This window comes from Serinus canaria, chromosome 2, assembly GCF_022539315.1.
Source record: "Serinus canaria isolate serCan28SL12 chromosome 2, serCan2020, whole genome shotgun sequence".
Lineage (NCBI taxonomy): Eukaryota > Metazoa > Chordata > Aves > Passeriformes > Fringillidae > Serinus > Serinus canaria.
Window position 1 is genome coordinate 38568616 of NC_066315.1, and position 27939 is coordinate 38596554.

The window sequence follows — 27939 nt, forward strand, 5'->3', positions numbered from 1 at the left end:
CTTATTTTCTAATTAACCCATTATGCATCTGTCAGTGTGTTTTAAATTAAATCACTTTAATTGCTAGTAAGTAGGGTTTATTTAGTTCCTGGTATGGCTGTACGGGGTCATGAGTGGGGAGCTGTTGAACCACTCTGAGTTACAGGTGGCTCTGCAAAAGTGCTGAAGTTGCTGAAGATAAAGAGGAGTTAAGCTGCTTTCCTTAGGTGATTTGATTTTAATGTCTAGTGGCATATTTCTAATGGATAAAAGTTAACTGCAAATACAGGAGGGCATTTTTTATTCCTAGTATGTAGATCACATTGGGCAATAATTTGTTGCTTGGAATAATTTTTAATAAAGGAATAATTATGCTAATAGTTCTAGAAAATGCCAATACCACAATGCTTACTTTGCTGTATAGCACAACTCTTTGAAATGCAACACAACTATATATTAACAGCCAAATTTCAAAATAAAGAGAATAAAGAAGGCCTAACACATGGGAAACAGGGAGTTTTAAGTACGAGGCTAACAGTCAACCCATTAAAAATCTTCATGCAAAACACTATAAAAACTGAAGATAGCTTTAAGGATAGGCATAATGTTTAATGAGGACAGACATAAAAGATTTTGTTCTCTGTCACACAGCCCCCTTCTACCCCTTGCATGACCTGACTCGCTTCACTGACTCTGCAGAAAACACCCACTTTTTGCTGGGTAAGTTTTGTGCTGGGTTAGTGAGTTGAATTATCCCTGTGAAGTGGTGGTGACCACCACAGCTGGCACCAAGTGGCAGGAGACCACAGCTGCTCGAAGGCAAGGGGAGGGAGATGAGGTTCACCCTGTCCCATAAAATGGCACACCAGAAGAACGCAGGATGGGTTGATGTCTTTTGTAATATACTAGGGTATTTATGACTCTGTGCATTAAAATTACTTTTTAATTGCTAATTATTTCTGAAGCTTTCTGAAACGCCTTTGAAGATTGTAAGTCTTGCACTGTGGAAAAAAAAAAAACCCTAAAGACAATGTAATTCATTACAACTCTTTTTGTGTTTAGATCCTTATACTCCTTTCTCCTTATACATTGAAGAAAGGCACTAAAAAGTGCTAGTTGTATGTTCGGGAGAATGACAGTATGAACTGGTAAAGTCAGTCTTCCTTTTAGCACTAAGTAAAGCCATGAATCTAGTACTAATGAGAATTTCCAGTGTACATTTCCAGCAAGAACCCAAGTCCACATCATTGCTAAGTTACCAAAACTTAACAGTGGGCCAAATAAATAATAAAGACCATTCCCAGGAAAGACTTAGCTGACAGAATTAGCTAGCTGAACTTGACACACAAACTTTGCTGTGAAAATTTGTTAACAACACTAAAATCTAAGACCAGCCTAGACATTAAATGTTTTCTTCCCTGTTTCTATCAGAAAAAAAGCAAGCATATGAAATCAGGAATAAAATAAATAAAAGAATGGAATTAATAAAGTAGCTTATGGAGCACACCTGAATAAGACCTACAGTAACCCATCCAAAAGACAATCTTTCTGAGCAGTGAGGAAGCTGCAATTGACCTCTTCAGCTTGCTATGTCATCTATGTATTTTACCTTCACCTACAGGCTACCAAGACATAGCTGGAAGATTCTGGTGCAGCATTTTGTTGCATTTCTCCTACTGCATTCACCCTGACGCCCTCCTTGCTGATCTCAGTAGCTCCACAGCTCCACAGGCAGCATGCCTGGGAAGCTCATCTCACCACCCCTCAGTCTTTGTGCCACTCCTTGGCAGAACACCCCATCCCTGCATTTGCTGTGATGGCACCTCCACTGTGAGACAGCTCAGAGGTACAGAGGAGGAACATGAGGGGCTGCAGAATGATGTGAAGGAGAATGGGAGAATCAATTTTTCAACAAGGAGCTTTTGGATGGCCTTCAGGGACAGCAAAGCCTGTCAGAGAAAAGCCATGAAAAGCTCCACAAATAGAGGTATCTTCTGTACAGAGAGTGAGAATACATTCAGAAAGCTTGCATTTGCTTATCAAAGGTAAAGAATCAAAGAAGCAGCAGTAGAAGTACAGTAAGACTCAGAGTAACAGTGATTCTGAATATGCTTTAATAAGACCTATCCTAAATAGATCCATATTGACCTGTCCTGACATGATGAGGCTTTGGGTATGTGTTCTAGAAGGTTAGAATGATAGAGAAAGCCAAACCACTGAAAGAAATGACAGCTTTAAGGGTGGTCTGCTTGTAGGTGCACAGAGGCATAGGTCGATGCTGGAGACAACACACAAGAAATCCAAGCCTCTGGAAGGAAAGAAAGGAAAAATCGAGTAGGAGAAATTCAATTGTAAGGCCTGTTCAGCAGCACCTGCTTCCCATGAGATGTGAGTTGCACATCTGAAGCTGCTTTGCTTTCCCTGGTTTGTCAATAGTTGTCTCAGACCTTAACAGTTTCACTATTGCCTGAATTCAACCCCTATTTATTACTTAGAGCATGTATTTATCAAAGCAGTGAAATGAAGGGTCTTGAAAGGGCAGAGGCAGGTCACTATGGAAGCAGCATCCTCCCAGTGTCTGAAGCAATACCCTCATATGAGCAGATACAGTTTCCCCAGAAAGTGCACCAAAAATCACATGTAGAAATCTTATCCACCCCTTTTATTAAGTTCATTAAACTCTCATTACTACAGCGTTTCATGATGACTATGTGACTGAGGTAACACCAAGGTATCAATCTGAGTTTCTTTGCTCTCCTGAGTCAGTGGGATGAGCCAGGACTTTCTTTAATACATAATTCTCTCCTGTCTCCTCCTTTCCAATTTTCCAAATAATGTCTCCTGTTCTAATTTCACATTGTGTAGCTGTGCAACAGGAAAACTGGATGTTGCATTTCATTCCTGAGGGACTCCACTACCAAATGCCCAAGGCATGACCGTGCTGACTCCATCTCTGTGTGCTGCTCCTGTGCATCTGCTGCCTGACAAACAAACAGAACCTTGAAGAACATAGCTGCAAGCAGGGGCAATCACCATTCAAGGAAGACTTTGTTTTAAGACACAGAGATGACTTCAAAGGTTAGCAGGAAGATGCTGAATCCCACCTGGTATGGAGCGCCAGGGGCAAGACAGTGATAAAACAGGGAGTGCTCCCAGAGGTGCAGCAACAGAACAGTTCCAAGGAATTGAAGAGTTTCATGTATAAAGCTCTACATAAACACACTGCAGTGGTAAGGGATGGAAGATACAAATGTGAGGATTACCCAAGTCAAATTACCAGATGAATTTTTGCTGCTTATCTCAGGAAAGATTGCTCTGAAAATAAAGACAACAAGGAAGCCAAAGAGAGTCAAGGGAGAAGCCATGAGCAAAATGAGTCCCAAACACAAGATGAGATGGAAATCGCTACTTTTTCAGTAGATTTCAGTCCTCCATTTAGCACCATTTCTATTTAACTAATATGCAGTTTGATTATTTAGCCAGACACTCAGAGACAGTTTTTATGCCACTAACATCAAAGAGGAGAAGCAGAATGGGAAATCATCCTTGTATTGCTCATACTGAGGCTTCCCATGATTTATCTCAGCAGCATCACATGGATATTAAAAAGGACAGTGGAAATACATGATCTTAGAAATTATATTCCACATACTTCCCACCAGGCTTATCTGGAAACATGCTAAAATAAGCATCAGAGACATTCTTTTCCTGTTGCATTTCATAGTGTCTCAAGCAAAAAAATATTAAGTGTGAAAAGCAACACACCAGTGTAAATTAAGGATGTGGGCATTTTCCCATCCAGTGATGGGAAGGAGCTAATCCATCACAGCAATTTTAGAATTAATAAGTTTCATAGGTATTTATAGGTGGATCTAATCTACATTCAGTGCTATCCAAATTACCTTGTGCTGAAAGAACAAGTTCTGTATAATGAAGAGAACAATCGAAGCTCACAGAAAAATAATTAAAGTTAGGGAGTTGCAACGGGAATTGGAATCAGCACTGCCTCATATTCTGTGTTGAAAATTTATTCTTACGGTTACCCAGCTTCCTCATCCATAAGGTGGAGATGATAATACTCACTTCAGTTCCAACAGTATGCCAGTAAGATCTACAGATAAGCCATCAGAACTGCTATTATTAATATCATATACACTTGGCACGCATTTTTTACTTCAAACAGTTCTGCAGAATTCACTTCTAGTCTACTCTCAGTGTTTACTATTTTAGACTTCAGAGAAGTTATTCTCAATTTATTAACAACACTTGGGCATATTCTTTGCCTTTGACTTTAATTCTATTTTACAGTTTATTAGTTTTATGGGATTTTGTTCTCTGTATGATGTGAGAACACAGGAGCAGAATGATTCAACATCAGTTGTCCCAACCAGCCAGATTTAACAGGCTATTTCTTGTTGTATCCTATAAACACAGTGAGCAGCCAATCTGATAGTTAATGATGCAAACCAGAAGCAGAGGTAGTGTTACATGCCAAGATACAATATGTGGAGATTGCAATAGCTCATAGTGAAATTTCTGTGGAAAAAAAATACAGCATGGAGGATTCTGTAATTTTGTGCAATTCAAAATGGAGTATCTCTACTATGAAAAACAGATAGATTAATTAGAAAAACCCCAAAGATATTGACAGAATGAGAGAACACCTCATATTGTTTGTGGAAGGTATCTGCAACCAGCTGCAGGAAAACTTTATCAGAACAGAATCTCTAGATTTATTTCAGGATCCTCAGATTTATTTTCATGGTCTGCCATCCACTAAGATACTTTGGTCTAAATGACAAAGCAGTTTGCTTATATGGGAAGCACAAAATGTACTAGCTTCTAGAAAGGGCTTATTTTTTAGTATCTGTGAAGTTGTTGGAGAATCTTACATAAGAAGTTATTTATAATAAGTTAAAAATAGAACTTTCTTTGAGGTATCCTATCCAAATTATAGAAAAAGAAGACTTAAGAAACAGGATGAGATGTGTTTTTAAACCAGGCTTTTTTTTTTTTAAACCATCTTTGGAGGTCTCTCAAAAAGGAGACTGGTATACTATCAGCATTTTCTGAAGTGGCACAGAAGCTACAGGGGACAGTGGACTATAAAATGCTGTCCTTGACTAAATACAGACAATAAAATGGAAAAAAAAGAAAGTCTTAAAAATTCAGCATGAAATAGCAGAGTTGGCAGTAATGACCTGATTCATAGTTCCTGAGCACTGGAATTTGACAGTACTGGATCATTACAAATGCCTTAATAACACAGACATGTCTCCTGAACAGACTGACAGCAATTAGCTGGAATTTCATATCCCCACTAGGCTTTATTTCTCAGGTATTGTGGTCAACAGCTATAGCCAAAATATGTGTATCTCTTCCAGTTATCTTTTTTTCCAATCATATATACTTTTGCTACATTTTACAAGTATTTCTTAATTTTGATTTTATTCATCCTTGCACTTTTTTGTAGAATAATGGGCTATAATTCATGAAAAATCTGTTCAGCTGTAGAAATAAGTATTCTGCTCAATCCTTTATGACAGATTTAAGATGTTATTGTCAGCTTTAGGATATCTGTCTGTATTAGTCATCCTGCCAGCACTAAGATAGCAAGAGAAAAGATAAGGTTCTGCTGGAAGGCCTATGAAGCCAAGGGAGTCTTTCTACTGACATCAGCTGTTTTGTACCATGTTCCTCTAGCAAGGGATTAGGACACAAAGAAGAGCTTCTCATGCCAAATTCTGTCCTTCTTCATTTGCACTCATTTCCATTGAGCAGGCTCAATAAAGTCTACTTGGACTGTCACTTCTGCACTCTTTTTACAGGTTTCAATGATTTCACTGATAGGAGCTTGGCAAGAGATGGCCGAGTGCCACAGAGAGGGAAGGGGGAAGGCAGAGGACCTGCTGGGGTGTACAGCCACACAGAGCCACCCAGACCAATCCTGTCACCTGAGGCCAGGTTTACAAGGTCAAGATGGATGTGGTAAAAATGGGATCAAGGTGGGAAAAAAGCAATTAAGGGCAAGTTGTTTATTGGGGAGGAGACTAGAGTGGAGACAGGAGGTACAAGGGCAGCAAAAAGGAGGATCAAGAAATGGCAGAAGTAGTAACAGCAGGCGCAGATGATGTTAACCAGGGCTGTTTGGGGGTAACAACAGGGTGGGGGTGCACTTGAGTACTGCAGCCTGTTGTCCCAAATTGGAACAACGAATCAAGCCTGTTGTTCTGAGCAAATCGTGTGTGCTGACCTGCTGGCACACTCGGGAGGACTGAGTGGGATGGGCACAGCGGAACATCCAAGGCGGATGGATCGAGCATTCCGTGTTGTCGTGGTGCTGCATGTACCAAGCCTGACAGCATCAGCCTTTTCCTGACCTTCTCCTCACATGCACACCAGCAGAAGGAAACCCTCTCCCACCAACACTGCGTCATCTCCCCGAAATGGCATCAGCTAAATTGATAAAGGCGGCAGCACTGTTCCATTGGCAGAGCTTCGTATGTATTAGGGGCTTTGCCAGGATAATTTCACCAGCTAGGAGGGGATGATTATTTTTAGATGTCTCTACACAACATATGCATGCTGGAAAAATCATCTGAAGTCATTTCACTGCTTGCCTAGTCCCAAAGAAGGAGTTAATGTCTTCAAATTCTGTAAGTGGAAGAGCAGGTAATAAAATTGAATTGTCCATTTCTTTGCAAAAATGCTACATGAAATTATTGCATTCTTACATTGAAAGCATTATTTTGGGGACAATAGGAACTTAGCTAGAACACCAGGCAAAAGTATCTTCCTTCCAAATTGTTTTTAGCCCTGATGCTTTTCTAAAATAACCCTTAGATCCCTTTTCAGTTTATTTCATACAGACAAAATTTCCTATAAGTATTACTGCCTTTAGATACTGCACAAATTATCCTTAAAAGGAGTATATAGTGTATTATCCTCACAGATATCACATCCAAGTACCCTCACGCAGAGTGTAAACTCCTGATGTCGAAATTACTTAGGCTAAGTTTTCCAGCAGACAGATGTTCTGTCTTTTGGGTGCTAGCTGTGCTCCTGAAGTTTAGTTCAAATTCTGAAGTGAGATGCCACAGAACAAAAAGAAATCATATATGAGAGCCATTATCCTCAAAAACAAAAGGGAGTTCTACAACTCTCAAAGAGAGCTAGACAAGAAGAAGAAAAAAAGGCTCATTCATAAAGGAGAAGACTTCATAAAATCCAGATACCAGCCTGCAGAAAGAAATCTGATTGCTTCCACACCAAGACACCTACAGTACATATAAACCCAGAAACATCACTAAATATATTAACTCTTATTAATTACAAGGTCTTTTAATTAAAATCTGTTCAATTTTTCAGACACAGTGACTGAATGTCTCTGAATAACCACTGAAAAATGTCCACTTGCATTCACAGCACATTTACAACTGAGCAAAAGCACTGTTCAATGCTACAAAATGCAAACACTTGCACAAAGAGTAGCATAATACCAGAGAATCCAGGCGCTCCTGGGAAGAATCTGAGATTTGGGATGTTAGACACTGCCAGCATATATCTTCCTTGGTTTAGCTACTAGAATATTTAACAGTACCATACATTCTTTATTAATGCTCTCTAAGGAAGACTGGTATTTTTTACGTAGTGTTTATTAATAGGAGGAAGATTTTAAGCTGCTAAACAAAAAGTTCTATTTGTTAGGATTTGTTCAGCACTGAAATGGCCAAGAGTTTGGAAGTAGATCAACCTACCTCCAGTGCCAAAAATCACATTTACAAGGTAAGTAACAAAATAACCTGTATGCCTTTCTTGTTGTTATTGCTCAGCAGGGAAAACTTCTGACATGCAGGTAAAGCTATTTTTTCTTAATTACAAGCCATTAAAATTCCCAACTAATTTTAAAATAACTAAATCAGATGGAAAGAACTTCCACGTTATTTTTAAAAAATCGCGATGAATATATGGGCGTATGACTTTCCTAATTCTTAGGCACTGGTAATCACAGTTCTCCTGGTCTTTGATATAACACTCAGATTTTATTTGAGGCCCACATATAACATTTGGCAGCTGTACACAAGAATGATCTCAAGTGAAACCCTCTTTACAATGATCATCAGTTCCCTGTTTCAGGTGCTTGAATAAAGATGACACTCACCTGAAGTACTCTGACTTTGCAAAACCAAAAAAAACTAACAAGCAGTCTGATCCTGATCCTGTTCCCATTTCACTTGAGAGAATTTTTCTCTACCCACTGCTTATATTCTTTCATGGAAAAGCAGAGATAGCTCAAGGCAGCAGGCAAGGTAGGCAGCAGCCTGGAGCAGAAAGCTGCCTACACCACCCAGGAGAAGAGGAGCACCGTGCTCATTTGCAATTCCACAGCCCTCACTGGTGCACTGTCTCACAACTCAAATGCACTGCCTGAGATCAAGGCTTTCAGATGATATTTCACCAGTGTTATCACCCATTGTTTGTAAGTATCAGCTGCTCTGGAGCTGGACAGCCAATTTCTGAAATATTCTTCTGTCTTACAAAATTAGTACTACTATGTAAATCATCAGAAGAAATCTACGTTTTTACATACTCACCAAATGAACCCTCACTTGATGCTGGGCAATGCTTGCTTCTCTCAGTACTTTTTCACAGATGGTGGGTATTTTATTTTGTCTTGTTTTATTTTCTAAATACATGTAAAACAACTCCAGACTGATTTCAGTTCCATGCTGCACAGATTTCTCCCAGAAAAGACTGATAACTTTCTTTCTGTGTTTTCAGGGAATATTTAAATATTTTATATAAAAAGAATAACAGCTTCATCAGGGCTGCTGGGAGACCCACACTGGCTCATTCTACCCACCTACCAAAGAAGCTCACAGTCAGAGATCAAATCAGACAAGATGAGAGACAGAAATAGGTAAGCCTCAGTGCTGCCAACCTGCTCTGTTGTGTATTGGGCATTTCCTCCTGGTTTTGGGAGACATGGAGGGATACAACTTGCCTGGCTCCAGAACTGAGCAGTCAGCCACAACTCAGCAGCTCAGGGGTAAGACTTTGCTTCCATTCCTCTCCAAGACATCTCTCATTATGGGCAGCTGGAAGGGGTTTGTGTGTAAGTGCAATAAAGAACACCAAGAATAAAGCCTGAAATAACCATCAGACTGAGAAATAGGTTTCACAAAGCAATCCCTTCATGTGTTTACCTACACAGGAGTCCTGTACAGCACTTAGCTTTTTGATCTCAAATGAAGTCTCTGGTCTCTCCAGTGTGCAGGTGCTCATATCCTTGAAGGAAGGTAAGGTACAGCACATACTCAGTTTGTTAGGCTTCTTTCATCCCACTTCACACAGCCTCCTAACATTTCATCTTTCTGGTCTTCCTTAAGAGTCAGGAAATACAAGAAATCAGGGGGTGTTTTTAGGCACTTTTGATGCCAAATTATGAGTTGAATGGTTATAATATGTGATTCAATTCAAGTGAGTGTCTCTGTGTCCTCACAATCTCAAGATTACCCAAAAGATTACACTTAGAACTGTCTGTGTCACAAAATCAGGAACTTCAGATGAAAATCAGATATTTGCAAAGTCTTAGTCCGAAAGCATTGCAAGTGTCATTAGCTTTCCAAACTAAGGCATTTAAAAAACAATTTCAGTACAGAGGAAAACTTAGCAGGAATCTATTGATTAGAAAACATCAGAATTAGTATTATTTAATTCAGGGGGCTTATGTGATAATGTTTTCTTGTTAAAATGAAGCATGTTGTTAAAGATGTCAGAAAATTACTGACAGGGACTTCAACAAAGAAAAAACACCCTTTCATGCTGCCAAGAGAACTGGGAACAGTTTTGGAGGGGAGCGTATTCCGATCTGTTTTCCTGTATGGGAATAGTTTCCCAAAACAAGACCAATGGCAGATTCCCACTTTAGGGCTTCAGTCTGATAAGAATCATCAGTCCCCAACCATTTGCACAAGTGCTGATTTGCAAATAGAAACCTGAAGATTTTTTCATATCTACTCCTGCAGCTGGTTCCACAGGATTTTCCCATCAATACAAAGGTGCATTGCAGACTATGTGCTAATGCTCTCTCACTCCTTCTCTATGCTGCTATGACAAGGCAGTGTGCTGCTCAGGAAATCTGGGCTCGTTAATCTTGCCAATACCCTGCACCGTGTCATGCGCTGCTCATTAGGAGCTACGGGCACCCAGACTGTCTCAGCCCATCAGTTACAGAAGTTACAGGAGCCTTTCCCATCTTGCTGGCAATAAAGACATGAAGTCTGCCACTATCACAATTGTCTTCAGAAGAAGAAAAGCAGCGAGTGCTAATTAAAGGAGGTGCCACAGTAGGCTGTACATTAAACATCATTCAGGATGAACACTGGAGTGTGAAGGATGGAAAGTTTGCTTCCTTTTTTCAAGACACATAGCTGAAAAGTAAACACTGAGTGAGCTCTCTGAAACAGTACGGTCTTCATCTATTTTCTCATTTTCTGTATAGTAATGAAACATCCTTATGCTATGCATTAAGAAATTAACTGCAGCATTCAACAGGCTTTTAGCATTTCAACAAGTTAAAAGTTTGTTCTTTTAATGCAGGATCAGCTCCAGCCCAGCAGTGGATTTACTCCTTCTGTCCATACAGACTTGCTGCTGTAATTTGTGAGCAGGATTTGCATAAGTGCAGGGTGAAGTAGTAAAAGACAGCAATGATCAAAAGGAGTTTTATCTTATAGGGCTTTATATAAATTCTGGTATACTAGAGGCTACCTATTAGGACTACTATAGCATGTCTCACCTGAGTGAGCACCTCACCAGTTGTGACAAAGAGATCTGTCAGTTGGTGCATCTCTCCTGTACACCCAGTCCCATTTATTCCAGCCTCAAACACCTTACCTACCCTAGGCAACATCTTGCATTGCTCATCTCTTCCTTTCTTTCAAGTGCTTTTCCCAGTACAGGGTTCTCTTACTGTAGACACAACTGTCAGTGTCCTGCTAGATCCACAACCAATGCTGGCTCTTCTTCACAGCTAACTTATATCCATTTCATGAGAACGGTTATCATGGTCTTCCCAATCACCTTTTCACAAAACTAAGCTGCTGTGCTTTGCTAAAACCTTACTTAGAACTCAAGCTTCCCATACCTTTGGTATTTCTTGATACTCCTGTCTAGACAGTCTCCTGTTGCTCACTTTCTCTCCTACAGTACTAAACTGGAGCAGGTGCTGCACCTGGGACCTCAGCAGGTTGAAGTAATTATGCACATATTTTGCAGTCATTGCTTCGGGCAATCTACACATTAACTACTCCAGATTATTCTCCCTGAAGTAAGTCTGCTTTCAGTTTATATTAAATTGTGCAGTGATCACACTGGAATAGAAATAAAAGCATCCATTTACGTACTCACCTGGACCAGCTGCTCTGTCTAAAGTTTTTAGGTGACATTTTTCCAAACTATTATCATCAGCATGTGCACACATGCAAATGGACACATTCCCCCATTTCAGACCTGATGTCTACATCCATCCTGCATAAGATTGTTAAACTTTCAACAGTTCTGCACTTTACTGAGAGCTACCAAAGACAGAAAATGTCAGTGAGCATTTCTGAAAATAAAGCTTAGCTTTGTAAGATCATCTTTTTCAGCTATCTGGAAGCCATCTAGAGTTATTTTATTATTGTAATGGACTTTTTATTATTGTAATAGAGTGGATGTCATTATTGTTCACCAAACAATATATTTAAATGAAATCTTAAACGTTATTTTACAGGACTAATCAACACATCACAGCATCAATTTTCATTCACAGTGCGGAAAAGGTCAGTATGCAAATTGCAATACACTAAAAATGGATCTGCTCTGAGTAATGCCCAATCAAGTTAGTGAAACTACATCCTGAAGACAAAGTTTGGCTTTTTGTTTTACCTCTGATATTTTGAATCTGTTCTACAGACTAATGCGGGATTCAAAATGTCAGGGAGAAAAAAGAGAAATTAAGCAATGTAGAAATAACATTTTCTGTCATTATGCAGAGTCTATTTATACAGTAGAAATCTTTGCATTACTTTTTCTGTGAAGGAACACATTTGATTATCCATTGGGTTTTATGCTTTTAATTTTAATCTTTTTCTATTTAAATTTGTGTAAATTGTAAAATTACTAATTACTTCTATGTACATATAAGATGAACATTAGAACAACATTAGCGTAAATTTTTTCTTTTTTTTTTTTTTTTTATCAGGGAAGCAATGACAATAATCTTATAAGCTGTTTGAATACCCCTATATAATTCTGAAGAGCAGTCTGATCAGTGTAATCTCAAGCTTTTTGTAGACGAAAAAGAATTTTGTAAATTTTTTTTGTCAGAAATTGTGAAATTTTAACATTATATAAAAGTATAAGTAAAATGATCCAAAGACCAATGACTTTCATGAATGCATGATTAGAATATTTTTCTTCTCTTTAATATCTGAGATCTTCAGATGGATGGGGAGGGAAAAGTAGAAAATATTATGTGCAGTATGCATTCCATACTTCACGTGCAAGTTTGTAACCAAGAGAACAATTGAAATATATACAAAATATGTAGCAGTTATTGTACCTGGAAAGTACCTGGCAAAGTGTTTAATTTTGCGTATTTATGACCACAATATTGGTGCTTAGTACCTTACAGGTATAAGATTTGCTGGGTAAAATTGCTTTGGAATAAATAGAGGATTTGATAGGTACAGCAGTTATATGTACATACATCTGAATCCACACAGTCAAAAAGTCCTTTGGGACTAATCCATTCCAGAATAAAACATTTTGGAAGACAGGCTTGTTACAGCAAAGTCCCCAGATGAACTAACTTTATTTTTTAAGGAGAGCTTCTGTTCAACATAAAGCTGTTTACATTTGTATTTTTTCCCAGCTTAAAATTTCATACAGCCTTCACTCCTTTTATTTTTCAGATATGCTCTCAGTGTTTTCCTTTCTTAATTACCACTAAGAAACTGCTAGGAGCTTCTATGAAAGTGTTACAACATTGGTAGGCATTAGTCTATCTTCCCTTGTTCTTCGTATTACAGGGTTTTTAGATCATGTCAGAAAAAGATGCATCTGAGGATGGAAAATACTGTGCTGTTATACATGTTTTAACACTACAGACATGAAAATCTAACAGGTCAGAACAAAGACCATGTTAATTCACAATGTTTGCTTTTGACATATGATGCACATTCAGCTGTTACCTTTATTAAAAATCTATTAGACACCACCACTTTTTCCTTAAGTGGTTGTAAGTCCACTGTGATTGCAATTCTCCTCCTTTTAAAAATATTAACATTTATTGTGACTGAATTCCCTCTGCCATCATATTACTCAGTCACACCCAATACTGTCAAATCCTTGTACAATTCTTCCCAGCCTACTCAAGCACTACCATCAGGCTTTATTACTTCATTATTAACCCTTTTTCCTTATGTTGGATTGATGCCTTACAAGATTCCCCCACTGAAAAACTCAATGATTCACTCCCTATTTCTTCCTGACTTTTAACCTGCTATTAATTCACTACAAGAGTTTCCTTTTCAGTGCACAGGAGCTTTAATTCTTTATAAACCTTCAGGAAAGATCCCTATTAATAACTTCTGGAAATTCAAGTAGATTATAATTGGATCATAATTTTTACCCAAATCATTGCCTCCCCTGAAGAATTAGGTAGACCTGTGAATTTTGACCTCTTCCTGTTATTCCAGGCTGTTTAGCCTGCATGATGAACAGCACAATCCTAAATTATAATTGACTCCCTGTTGCCATTCATTTCATGCTAAGCACTGAATTGTAGCTGTGGTTTGGGAGCACTCATCCTGATCAGCTCTCTATGCACATGTGACAGTCTGGCTGTCAGAAAATGGAAAGTTCTGAATTATGAAAACTGTTTCTACAAGACTGTTATTAACCATATCCAATATTTATTTTCTTTTATTTCTCCAATGCAACAAAAAATAATGGAGCTGTGGGAGAGAGGAGAAAGCTCTTGAATAGGAGAAGGTAGCTTTCCTACAGTTCATTGCTAAGGAAACCAACAAGCCTAATACCAATGGAGTAGCCCAAATTGAGGGCTTCCTAGCTCAGAAGAGACCTTAAAGTTTCAGGGGACAGAGGAGAAAGACATCTCCAATGAAGGTCCCTAAGGAAACAGGTGATTTCACTTGGTGCTCCGGCAAAATAATAAAGTAATATTGTTACAGCGTACCTGACACTGGAGCAGTAGGTATGGGCTAATGATTTAATACTGAGCTTTTACTGCCGTGTCTAAAGAATTCTGGCTGTCTGGTGAAGTGGATGGCAGACACAGGCCAAAGTACAGTTATTCACACCCAGTTTTATGGTTTGTTTTCTCTCGTGTTATGACATGAGTCACAAAAAACACGGCACAAAGATTTCTGCCTGCTTGAACTGACAAATGTAGGATTCCTAACAGAGAAAAAAAAAATCTATGATGATAGAGTATTACCCAAGCATTACCATGCTTATCTTTTGATATAACAATTCAAATATATTCATAGATACAGGTATATGTACACACAGAAAAAAACAGAAAAAGATTATGGCTCACTCTAGATAACAATTACAACAAAGTGAAAATGGCTCACTTGCAACATCCTATATTAAACTATCACATCCTTTTAAGTGATTACTTTGTTACAGATTCATATTCATACAAGTGAAAACTTATAAACAAAATATGCTAGTACTGCTAGAAGGGATATTTTTTTCTTGGTTTTGTAACTATCATTTTACAATATAATTCTTATGGCTCAGTCTTGGTAAAAAAAAAAACAACTTGATGGCAGGAATATAAAAGCCACAGCCACCTTTCCTAAAGATGTTTTCCAAGCAAAATCCAGGTTCCTGTTCCCTGGATTCTAATGTTGGCAGGCAGTTACTTTTCCTGTAACAGGCTGAGCAAGATCCCAAATCTAAAAAAATAACAAGCTCTAAGAATATTCAGGTCTAGAAATGCATATTCCACGAGAACTTCAAACTAACCTTCAATTGTATATACATTTTTAAAGAAAGTAGAAACAAGGTTTGCACAAATCAAGTACAAAATTGGAAGTAGAAGGGGAAGGGAAAAGCTTCCACAAATTAAACTGTTATGCACTTACAGAATTTTGCACAGACACGGCAAATAGGTAGGTTAGAAAACAAAAGAACATGAAAGAGTTGAAAAGTGAAACAATATAGGTTTAAAGAGCCAAGATTAATCATGTATCTTTCCTTTGAAAAAGAGCATTCCTAAAAGGCATCACCAAAATGCAAGGAAGATGCCACAATAAAAAGAATTATTATGTACCAACAAATACTTAGTGTTTGAAGAGACATCACAAAAACTGCATCCTAGCCTTGAAATAGATATTTAATTCCACAAACAATCTTTAGTTTAAATGGATACAAAGAAAAGCGGTTTAGATGTCATTTTCTCTGTTTAACTCACAAAAATAGGCATTTGCTTTAAATTTCTTTTTCTGTGGTAGCAAATCCAGAAGAAATAGGGCTATGCTTTTTTTGTACATCAATGCATACCTTTGTTACATTAACCTGAAAGAATTTTTTTATCCTAGATCTTTGAGCTGCATACACAAGTATCACAGAGGCAAATATAGATAAAAATGAACCTGGTTTAGAAACAGAATTTCTGCCATGACATATCACAAGGAGAGTTAACTTTTTACTTTCCAAATAAAAAAAAAATTAAATGCTGAAACATTCTTTGAAATGTTAATATTTAATTCTTTAATAGCATCCTCAGAGACTTTCCAACTCTCACCTAATTTGAGGGTAATAGGTTACAGCAATTTTTATTGCTGCACTGGACATAATTCTTTTTTTGTGTGCTTTTATGTTATGCCAAAGTTGCCTGAGTGCATATGAGTAAGTTTAGGTAGAGGAAGGGGTTTTGTTCCTTGGTTTGGTATTTTTTTTAAGAACGTGTACACATTTGATGGAGTGCTTTTGCTTTCTGCTTTGGTTTTTAACAAGCAACATTTCTGACCCTGCACCATCTCACTATTGTTTCTCTCTGTACCCGCTGCATCTGCTCTGCAGAACTTCCTAATTTTTTTTTTTTTTCCTGTAAATCACATTGTATTTTTTACGCAAACCTTACACAGAACTAAAAAGAATTTAATGAAATGTCCTCCACAGCCCATCACAGAGCTCAGATCTGCATGTGAGAAGGCAGAAGTGATCTGACCCTGGCTGGGCTCTGCGTTTGCCTCTCCCTGCCCCGTTCTGGCAGAGGAGAGTCCAGCAGAAAACTGCTGGCTTCTTTCAAAAAACTTTTTAAGTGCCACATCTTGAAAAGCACAAAAAGGAAACTTATGCATTTAGAAACCCATTTACCAGCTGTAGCAGAGCCTGAAAAGCCGTAACAGAGAAAAAGCAAAGAGAGGACTCACCAAGATACATCCTGATGTAGGGAGAAGAATTTTGGTAGCAACCGTCAATAGTTTCTGCTTCTCTCCTCTTTTCCTTTCTCAGTCCCCCCACTCCTAATTTCCCCATTTAAGGGAGAAAATAACAAGGCAGAAGAAGCCAAGAGACTTTCATGACATAAACAATAAGGCCTTCCTGTGCCAATATTTCCTTTAAAAACACTTGCCAATAAAGCTCCTGGAGGCCAGCAAGAGAAAGAAACGCCGAAACAGCCATGACATGAACTTGGCATATTTTCTGACTCACTCACTTCCCTTGAGACAATTCCTCCAAGAGAATGTTGAAGGATAATGGGAAAAGAAAATTTCTTCCAGCGAAAAGGACTTCAGCTGCCCGTGCATACAAGAGAAGTGCCAATTAACTTTATTTCTGTTTACCTACAGCCTTGCTCATACAGCCACCTCCACTGACATTTTTCCTGACTCACACTGGCTTATTGTATGTTCATCTTGTAAGCCTGGTGTCTGAGACAGACAATGAGATTTAAAAAAAAATAAATCTGAGAATCCTTGACTCCAAATAATTTCTGAACAGCAGAGAGAATGATCAATAAATGATAAAGGGCAGCCAAATACTTGGCTGCTTCGCATATAAAATCCATATTTCCCTTTTCTTTATCCCTGCTATTTATATTTCTTTTATAATTTCTCAGAGCCAGACACAGTAGTCTATAAAACATTAAGAAAGCTCATATTCCTTCAGATATTTGTAATGAAAGATTGTCAAGATTATTGTGTCTCATCAACCTATCTCATTTTGAGTAATACTGTGTTTTCAAAAAGAAGTGGCATGTTAAGAACCAGAAATTAAAATCTCCTTGGAAATCAGTATCTTACACGCACACACATGCATTCACTCCCTCACTCACTCATTCCTGGGGTGCAGCTGGCCTCCACCTGTGTCTCATGGGCTTTGGCTGTCTCCTCTTGCTCACACCTTCACCTCCAGCACAGGGGACCTTCCCCAGGAGGCTGGAGCTGAGGGGAGGCACAGGCAGGAGACAGACCAGCACTGTACTGATGGCAGGGGGCAATGTGGATTCTCCTCCACCACGGGGTCACAGTGGGTCCCACTCTTCCAAGGGCAAGGGCAGGCTGGTAAAATGTGTCTCTGGCCAGGCTCTTCTCCAGGGCTGCCACCCCACTGCATTCTCCTCTAATGCCAGACCTGGCAGAAAACTTCCACCTCAAGCCCAACCAAGCAGAAATTGTGGTTGCTTTGGGGGGCTGTTTGATTACCAGTCCCAGTATTGACTCAGGGGACCATGCAGGGACCCACTGTCCACACCTCTCCAGGGACCTTGCACCCTGTCACTGTGTTAGCTCGTGCTCACTCTCTGTCTCTAGGAAGGCAGGGGAACTGCCAAGTGCTCCTCGCTCAGCTAAGGGCTCTCATTGTTCCTGGGGTTTCTTTGGTTTTGCATTCAACTCCTCAGATTAGCATCAGAGTATCACATATCAAAATAACCACTAGAGAGGATTTGCTGGCTTGCTCAGAAGAGGGTTCACCATACCTGCAGCTGCATAATTGTACTGTAATGTAGTCTGATATCATACACCCCTGGTTTCTACTCTCTAATAAGCTGCTTGCTGCTTTAGCACTTGGGTTTATGCCACGCTTGCCAAATCCCCAGACTCTCCTGTAAGACCCTTCCTACCCCTGGAGACGTTCAGCAATCACAGCTAAACCTGTGGCACCATAATGGTCATATTTGGGGTTTTTTCCAATTTTAGTAAATTTTAGAGCATTCCTAGCTAGTATGGCTCTGCTGGTAAAATGCATAAATGGTATAGGATGCTAGAGTGGATACAATCTACATTAGGAATTACCTACTGGCTCACCTTTACTCCACCATGACTGCTGGGCACCCTGTCAAGTCCCACACACACACCACAACATATGATTCTTTTTTCTTAAGCATCTTTTTCTGCCCCCTTACAAAGCTAACACTGGTTTGGTTTTAGGTTTGTTTTCAGCAAAACCAGAGAATGTATGTATTTTTTTGTAACACCACTGGGGCAAGCCATCTGTGGTGGGCTGGCAAACTCTGAAATTCAGGGCTGGGGCAGAAATATTTAGGAGTCAAAAAAAGCTGACTTGCTCAAGAAATTAAAGCCCTTCTGACAATCTTCCAGAGAGCCCCTGAGGAAAAGGGAGGGAACCAGAGAGAGACTCAAGGAAAATGGAAAGGAGCCCAGCGTTGAGATTCACGCCAGAATGGTTCCTGGCCAAGAAGGAAGGTTGGCAAGTAGACAAATACAGGCTTTCATAGGCAGCATTGTAAACAAGACATTAAAAATATTAATCCATTTAAATTTCAAGCACTGAGATGAGATTTATTTAAGAAGCAGAATTATGCTGGTAATGGCTCCTCAAACATTTCGGCTGAATGTCAAAATTTTTGCTTAACTGTATCGAGTGAAAATACAAGGAGCTGTTGACACTACAATGTTCAAACATTCAATCGTATGGCCAGGCTGGAAAAACACAGAGAAAAGCAAAGGAATGCAGAAACTCAAGCCCTTTCAAGGAAACTGCACTCACAAATTATTTTTACCTTCATTTCTGCACCAAAATAATAAATAGAAGGGGTGAAATAATTTTCTAAAACCAAAATTCCTTTCAGAAATCTTTTCAAATCAAACATAAATTACTTATACCAAAATACTTTGTTTCCAGATAGACACAGTCATGTAGAACAGAATGTCTTTCCTCTGAAAGAAAGTTTAAGTAGACTTTGAACATCTAGACTTTAAAAAAAGTTTCTTCTCTCCTGAAGGAATCAGCATGTCTCCCCTTTTCCCTTTAGAAAACATACACTTATTCTAAATGATTGACTGTTTTAATTTTCCTTTTAAATGTACCAGATAAGTAATTTCTCACCAAAGCCAACAGGTGCTCATGAGAACTGAAGTACAGAAATACACGTGCTTTTTTGGTGCACGTGGGAAGTGTCATGTCACCTTAGCCTGTCACCACCAGGAGATTCACAAATCTTCTTCTACAGGCTGGTGAGCAGGGCCAAGCATGCCAGGGGAGGCCCCCAGGGAAGAACGAGTGCCTTGAACAATGAGAAAAAGACAAGCTGCAATTACTGTATGGGGTTCAGTAACTCAGTCAGGAATCAGAAGATTCCTGTATTGGGTTAAAGAAAAGACAGATATTTGTTGAATTAATGAGGCTGATCCTGCACACAAGTCCATGTGCACAGTCTGCTCAAGAGAGGTCTTTTTCCCCCCTCTCAGCAGCACCAACAATCATTGTGAAAGCCAGGCACAGAGGAGATATCTCCGTCCAAAGCACTAAGAGCATTCTAAGGAAAATGTTCATATTCTCCATTACCTTTGGTCACTTAAAAAACCACCCACATTAACTGAGTGAAAAGGATAGGACAGAAAGCATTCCATATCTTGCAACCTAGGATATACCATACATCCCTCAGAATTATATTTCTTATAAGGGTCTTTTTACCAAGAAAAAAAAAAGGTTAAAAAGCCAAAAAAACAAACCAAACTAAACAAAAAACAAACAAACAAACCCCAAAATCAAGACAAAACAAAAGAAAAAAAAAAACCAACAACCAAAAAAAACCCCCACAGGGCTCTCTCTTGCTTACAGGCATAGGCACTCATAAAATTATCTTAAGATCTCCACAGTATCTGAAATGGAATATCAGAGCAAAGGAAAACCTCAAAACAGAGTTAAACAAGGAACAACTTCATTCTGCTCAAGAGTGAAAAAAGTAGATTAAAGTTTAAAGAATCTTCAATTTTATAACAGCTTAAACATTTAAATGTAAATTAAAGTAGCAACACATGAATTATAGAAATTCTGTAGCACTCCTTTATTATGAATCATACTATGAAATTTGCTTTCTGCACTCTCAATGGAAACAGAATGAAATACTGGCATCTCAGGGATTTTGAAATTATATACAAGCAGCACATTTAATAGCCTCAATTTTAATAAGTTAGCATTCTATCTCAGATGCATATTCTAAAATGTTCTAGCTGAAGGTATTCTTATGCAAGCTATTTGCCTATTACATACCACAACTGGTGTAACTTCACCATCCAGGGAGGCATTTCCATCCCTTGGAAGGAGAAGCCATTAGGGAAACACTGCTTGGCAAACAGCAGCTCGCACACTGGAGCTGCAACATTATCCCGGCTTTCCTACATATTAGGCACAGGACTATGTTCAAAGTAAACATGCGGTCATAATTAAATAATAATTATGACTAACATTTGTGTAACACCGTTCATCCAAATAGTTCAAAGCATTAGGTAAATCTGTAAACAAAAGGTCTAATCCTGCACCCTTTACTCACATAATGCCGTGCATCAAACGGGCTGTGTAGATCTTGTCTATGCACAGACCTAATTGCTCTCAATTAACTCCATGTGTCAACACTTACTCAGTGCGTGGTGCTCCTGTTCAGCTTAATTCTCTCACTGCTTACTACAGGTGAATGTACTGTTTCTACACTCTCACTGACTTAATACCACTTCCACGGACACTTTCCTACATGGATCCCACAGGGCTTTTAAAATATTAATGCAGCCTCACTTCTCCTATGCACTTCTAACAGGACAAATATTCCTTTATTAGATGAAGAAGTTCACTTTTTGCTACTACACTTCGGGGACTGACCATCACATCTGACTTGCAATTGCAAACCCAAGACCTACAGTTGCTATTCTCATACCTTAATCACACAAATAGCCTTCTTCATCCATCATGCTCCAGAGTAAAACCACAGGAAATGGTAAGAACAGGGGAAAATTCTGCAGCTTCTAAAAATAAAATATATCCACAAGCAGACATGCTCAAACCACTTTCATGCATCCGTAGTACAAACATTGTCTGTCGCAGGGAACCAATGTTTCTAACGGCTAAAAAAAAAATAAAATCAGGAACAACCTGCTGACAATTTTGTGTCAGTCTGCCTTGACAGTCAAGCAACTAGACAACAAGGAGAGAGATCAGGAATACCTGAGTCAGATTTAATTTTGGCTCTGCTATGGACAGTTACTTCAGTTCTTTGCTTCGGCGGCAGTATCTGCAAGTCAAGCCAAATAATCTCTTTCACTTAAGGACCTTTTGAAATTCATGAAAATCCCTATGGCTCTTTGAAGACAAATACTGTTTACCAGCACCAGCTGTTACTTAGCTTTTAGCATTTTTCATCTTTTATCTTAAATTCTGCATAGAAGAAAGTCACTGCCACAACCCACTTGCACCACAATTTAGTGTATTTCCCTTCCAATTTTAATTCTCCTTTGCAAGACATAGACTCAATTTTAGCTCTTATATGTATTCCATGTAATTTAGGCATAAAACAGAAAATATTTTTTTTAGCACCAAACAAAAGCACTGTAAAACATCGTCGACTGCTGAACTGTCAGTAGAGTTTACACTAGCAGAGCAGTAAAATAGGGTGTATTTTTCCTCTTCTAACTTTCAGATGAGTTTAGGCACTTCTCTGATGTGTTAATTAAAACAAAATCCAACAAAACAATAAATTGTCTCATCTAAGCACAATGCTGTTGATCCTGAAAAGAATCTAGTGTCAGAACAGCAATCCCTGCTAGAAAAAACAATCCTGACTTGTAGAAGGATTTCTCATTAATTCAGAAAATGCTGCACAGTAGTTAGCTAGTAAAGACACAGCTCTCTTACAGCTATGCACTCTTAATTCCATATACAGATAGCGTTTGTGGACCCCATAGGAGTGAAAATGTGAATATTAATGGTTTAATCCACAAAATGCTAACATATAGCTTTGTTTTAATAAGCAGTGAAAAGGACACATTTATATTAAACTGCACTGTCTTCATGTGCCAGGCTGGGCATGGAGAGGTTGGCTTCCCCCACCAGTTGTACCAGCAGCATCTGTCAGCAGCACAGATGAGCAGCAGGCAGGTGAGCTCTCTCAACCTGTCCAGCCAAGGAAGGAGAAGAGGTGCTATGCTGTCTCCTGCCAGGACACCCAGAGCAGTGCTTCTGCTCGACAGCACTTCCTCATTTATTTCTGCAGTGCCTAGGACAGGACTGCAGCAGTGTGAGCCAAGCAGTGTCTCTCCCTTCCCGCGGGTCAGATCTTGACAGCTGTGCAGAGACCATGGCTAAACATTGAGCCAAGGCAGAGAAACTAAGAGCAACTCCATTCAAAACTGGGCTGTAGCCTCCTCTATTCCTTATCTGTTGCCCTTCTTCTGGAGTCAAGCCAAAATGAGCCCATAGTCTTGCTGGCAAGAACACTTCTGGCACTGCTCCACTTCTTCATTTCCAACAGGGGCGGGCAGCACAGAGCCCAGACAGGGAAAGGATCTTGGGGGTCAATGAGTGTCATGCTGCTGGGCACTACAGGGCTGCCTATAAACACAGAGACTCCCAACACTACCTCTTAGCAAATCCTGGAGAATTTGTTCACAGCTGAAAATCGTGCCACACAGGATACAATTCACTGATGCACCACTAAGCACAGCACTGGAAAAATTTGAGCAAGTCTTTCACAGGGGCTTCATGTGGCACTGAATTCTGGCCAGGAGGGCTAAGAAACTATCTATCTGAAGTGAAAATGAGTAGTACATTAAAGGAAAGCACAGAGGACAAACAGGCTTGGTCGTTTGGATTTCCAGAGCTGCTTATGTGTGAAAACCAATTATCAGATTTGACACAATGGCAGGCTAGCCCATGCTTTCAATTCCCTTCCCCAGTGGTGATTGTTATTTGCTTGGAAAGCTCTTATGTTTAATGCTAGAAATGTAAAATCAACTCTGCCTGAGATACAAGGTATGATAGTCAAAACAGGCAGAAAAAGTTAGCATTATGGTAAGTTATAAACTGCAGTATCTCAGACTGTTCCTGTTAGGAAAAGCAGCAGCTCCAGAGGATAACAACCATCTCAGGCATCTTAGCTGAATGCCCATGAGTCACTATTGGCTATAAGTGCATCTAGAGAAGATAAAAAAAATGTTCAGGGGCAAAAAGCAAGTCAAAACCTTTTCTGAATCTAATTAGGACAAATGAAAGTACAAACTTTTATTTCCCCTTAGTTTTTAAAACTGTCACTTCTTGTTGCTGTAACTGACTCTCACTATCACTTCCATCATTTATTTATCACATGACTCACAAAGCCACTCTAGTACTACCCAGGTTTATCATACCACTGATTTTAAAATTTCATACACTGCTATTTTAGGGCTCTTGCATCCCAGAAGATGTAATACTCCAAATCTCTGTAAGCACAACGTGAACATCCCCATGGCAGACCTTTCTGAGATGGAAGGAGATACAACACACAGTAAATATGCAACTAACACAAAACAGTTCTTCAGACCTTACCAAAGCACTGCTTGTATTCAATACCAAACAGGTAGAAGCCATTCTTTTAAGAGAGATGACATTTCTGAGTGTAAAACACAGAACAGCTACCGTGGAGATCCATTTGTTAATCTAATTTCACTGGCTCTGATAGATTCTCTTTGGGGGTGAATGGAAAATGACTACAGCAATTTCCTCAGGTCTTACATCTGAGCATAGCATGTTCTATACTCTTCTCAAAGTAAACTTGGAAGAAGAATTTTATTCTGGGGTGCAAGAAGAAATCAAGAAAAAAAAATATCCTCCAGCATCCTCAGGAAATTTCTACATCATTAGGGTGCAGCAGAGGCCATTGTCCATAAAGGAGTGGCAATTCTTGGCTATTTGTCTTTGAAATGCTGCATACCATGACACCTCAAACCCTCATACTGAAAACTTGAAAGAAAGACAGTCTGGTCAGCCTTTTTCATTGGATGAGCACACTTCAATTTGAAGCTAATAAAAAGGCTTACCTTCCATTGAGATATCCCTTTCTTTACAAAAATGTATGCAATCTAAAAAGGAAGCCTGAAAATTAGCCCAATTTTTAAAATAAAATACAAAATGTGATTTCCTACCTTTACCTTCATCACCTTCTAATAAATGCCATGCAGCTGTGGGAGGGCATTTTCAGAAGGGAGGAAAGTCCTAGGAAACAAAATGGTTTTAGTAGAATTCTGAATGGTTTCATTGAGTTTTTTTAGCCTGGCCTCTTCAGAAGCTCTGCAAACATTTGCAAAACTCTAAACCAGAGCCAGGGTTATGTCACTATCTTTGGAACAAATAATTTGTTAGGAACTATTTTGTTCTGGCACAAGGATATATCAAGAGAGGATGCGTGAACTGGCTTGTTTTCTTTTGGATTAATGTTGTTTGTCAACTGAAGGCTGTCTTTATGTGGAAAGAGCAAGGTGCCAAGAAGCACATTTCACCATGCCAAAATTAAAGGGAGGAGCTCAGAAACAGTCTTTTATTACCTAATTAGTTTTATCAAATGACACAGATCAACTAACAGGAGATAACTAATAGGAAAAAGGGGTCTAATGAAAAAGTAAGTTATCAGCTGGATGCTCTCCAGAAAACAATTATCTCCCTAGGTAAACAAGAACTGCTGTTGGGAGGTCAGGCACAAAAAGTAAGGAATGGAGGTCTCCTCAGGATACCAGCCCTTGGTGGAGTTGAAATGGGTGAAAAAAGTAGTGGGATAAACTACTCTGAGAAAAAGGGATGACTTGTTATTAAAGAAGCGAGTATCTCCAGATAAAATTATTCCTATCTGGCCTACACGTATCCCACCAGTTGTTTTTTTCTGAAACACAAATCAAGTACAGCCTGTTAGATTAATATCCTTATTCAAAATGGAAATTAGGAATACAATAGGAACAGCCATGTTCACCTACTCATGAACAAATTACCAGAATAAGTTTTTTATAGCTTACAGGGAAAATGGCAGTTCACAGATTTTATTTCATCTTGATTGCCCCCTAAGACTAGAAAGGATTATCACAAAAAGAAAAATGCAATTTTAGATGATATTCTGCTTTATCCACAGTGACCAGATGTACCACACATACTCACACTTCCTTTCCATTATTTTCCCAATTGCATGAACTAAACTAGCCAAACAATTCAAACTCACGTGGCTCCCATTCAGATTACATCAACTTTTAATTCCTAATGTAAACCATACTTTCATGTTTCCCATTATTATTTGCTTATCTAGTATATATCTAAAATATGCAAAACCTACCCAATATTTTAGCTAGAAAAGTAACACCAGACACACATAACAGCAGAAAGACATTTAAGAAGCCTTGCTAAAAAAAAAAATAAATCTAAAAATGAGAATTTAATTGATTAAAGACTTGTGCCCCCCAGCAGCTTGAAGAAAAGCAACATTGATTTTTATGAACATTCCTTGAGAATTTTAAGTGAGGCAACGGGGGAGTTTTATTATGCTATTCTTTCTCTTCCTCTTCCCCCTCATCCATCACCAGTTAATTTGAAAACAGACAGGGCAAAGAATTTATGGGAAAATGCTCTGTCTCTTGGGATCTCCAGTTCTACCTTTACTGCAGAGCTGTGGAGACCACAGGAGAGTTTCATATGTACTTATTTTGTGCTTCAGCAAGGACTGCTAGAACTATGAAAGGAACCTAAAAATCAGTCCCTCTAAATAGAAATACCAACCACTGCCATTCCAGAACTATGTCAAGAGTGGGCAAAAGATGTTAATGAGGACTTGGCATGTCTGGGACAGAGCTGAGCAGCACTGCTGGGAAAGAGCAGTCCTGTTAGCATGCCTTTCCCTGCCTGGAAATGCTGAGTTACAGGACAAGTCCCAGCTCACACAGCTTGGTGACCTGCATGCAACTGAGAGCACCTGCAGCGACAGAGGCTTCAGCCTAGACTTGTATCACTGATCCAGACTGTCATGACCCTTTCCGAGGTCATTCCCATTATTCCTGCACATGGAATGGGTATCACCATTCCTCTGTGTCTCAATGGACTTAGCAGTAAGATCGCCCAAAATAATAAAAGAAAAGAGAAAGAGCACATCACAGGAATGCAAGTCAGTGAGCTCATGCAGGTACAAATAGAAAGCAGATTTAGTTGAGGAATAAAATAACCAGTAAATGAACTTATTTCATCTGCCAGGCACCTTTAAAGCCCTGAAATGAAAAGACTCTAAGATTCATAGCCCTCACAAGATTCCAAGTGACTCCGCAAAGAACGGGGATTCACTGCCAAAACCAGCCAGTCTTCACTTTCCTCCAGAGTCAGTCCTTGGCTGGCAAACCCTAACCACTGTGATATCCAGGCCTGCATATGGATGAGGTCACTGACCATGATCAGCACATGAGCATGTGTGTGGCAGATCTCCACACACATGAGAGCCAGCTTTTCCCCTAACGTGTGATCCTTCATTCCAACAGAACAGAGCAGTACCACTGTGCTCTCTTTTTTTCTCTCCCTGCCGCACTGCTGCCACCTTCTTATTACTTCTTCCATTATTTCCATTTACTCTGGAACTGACTGCAAGGCATGGTGCCATTAAAAAATCCTCCTTGGCTCTGCCCACCTTGAAAAGACTGACAGAGGAGGAAAAACTGACCAAGCCATGACAGTGAGCATGATGCCTTAGGCTTTAGCTTTTATATTTTTCAGCTTCTGTTCTGCTTTAATGTGTTGTTCAGAGCTTCATATTAAGGGATGGTAAGCTCTGTTCACAGAGCAGCTAGACAAAACAATACCTCTTCTAACTTGGAACCAAGGAAAACTGATCCAAATTTCAGGCCCAAGATCATAAACAATGTGGACTGAAGAGAGAAAAACAAGAAGGATGGGACTTTATAACCTAAAGCTGTAACTGGACAATTAAATCCAACATGCAAATGGACCAAATCCAACATGCGAACTTATAAAGGTGAGAGACCTTATGACCGCTTATTCATTTTGTGACTATTTTGGGTTCATCTCGAGTGTAGTCCTGGCTGGGTTCTTGTGCTGCCCAGGGTGTTTCCATTGAGGCCTTATAATAAATATCTACTTTATTTAGCCTCTGTTCTAGGTCAGCCTTGACAAGGCATCAGTTCGGGCAGAACCAGAAAAGTAACCACAGCCACTCTCACCATTAACACCTGGAGATTCAGTCAGACACCTCCTTCCAAAAGAACTTGCCTAAGCAACAAATTACTTTTTAACTGCACGTTCTCTCTCTCTCACAAAAGGTTTTGAGCAGATTTTGATCATGTGGCCTGTGCAAAGACACTGGATTTCCAAAATCTTTGCTTACTTTTTTTCTTCTAACCCTCTCCCTCCTGTGTACCTTAAACAACAAGAATTTACTCTGTCTACCAGAGAACTAAGTAGCAGAGATTCCTGGACTCAAAATTCCTAACTCCAACTTTTCAATGCTGGGCAATGATTTTCTGGTTCAGTTAGGTCACTTAAATTTATACAGTTCTACCTACAAGGTGGAGATTGTGAGAAGACTCCTCCCACCAATGGGTGTAAATCCCAGGGTACAGCCGGTGCAACCTCCTGAGATCTTCATGCCTCCACGCCTACAGCATTCCTGCAGACAGCTTCTCTGAAAAT

At 39.3% G+C, this 27939-nt stretch overlaps 1 protein-coding gene across 6 annotated transcripts in view; it reads right to left on the bottom strand.

Annotated features, from left to right (window-relative positions):
• THRB (thyroid hormone receptor beta) overlaps positions 1–27939 on the bottom strand; it is a 154890-nt gene that overhangs the window by 59626 nt on the left and 67325 nt on the right. The window contains exon 3 of one of the 6 annotated variants that reach the window (XM_050971658.1): positions 24417–24486. The exons of 4 other annotated variants lie outside the window; for them this stretch is intronic. The gene's annotated coding sequence lies outside the window, so the exon portion shown is untranslated. Of the gene's footprint in view, positions 1–16433; positions 16567–24416; positions 24487–27939 lie in introns of those variants that run through there. One more of the 6 variants, XM_009086120.4, reaches the window with a different exon arrangement.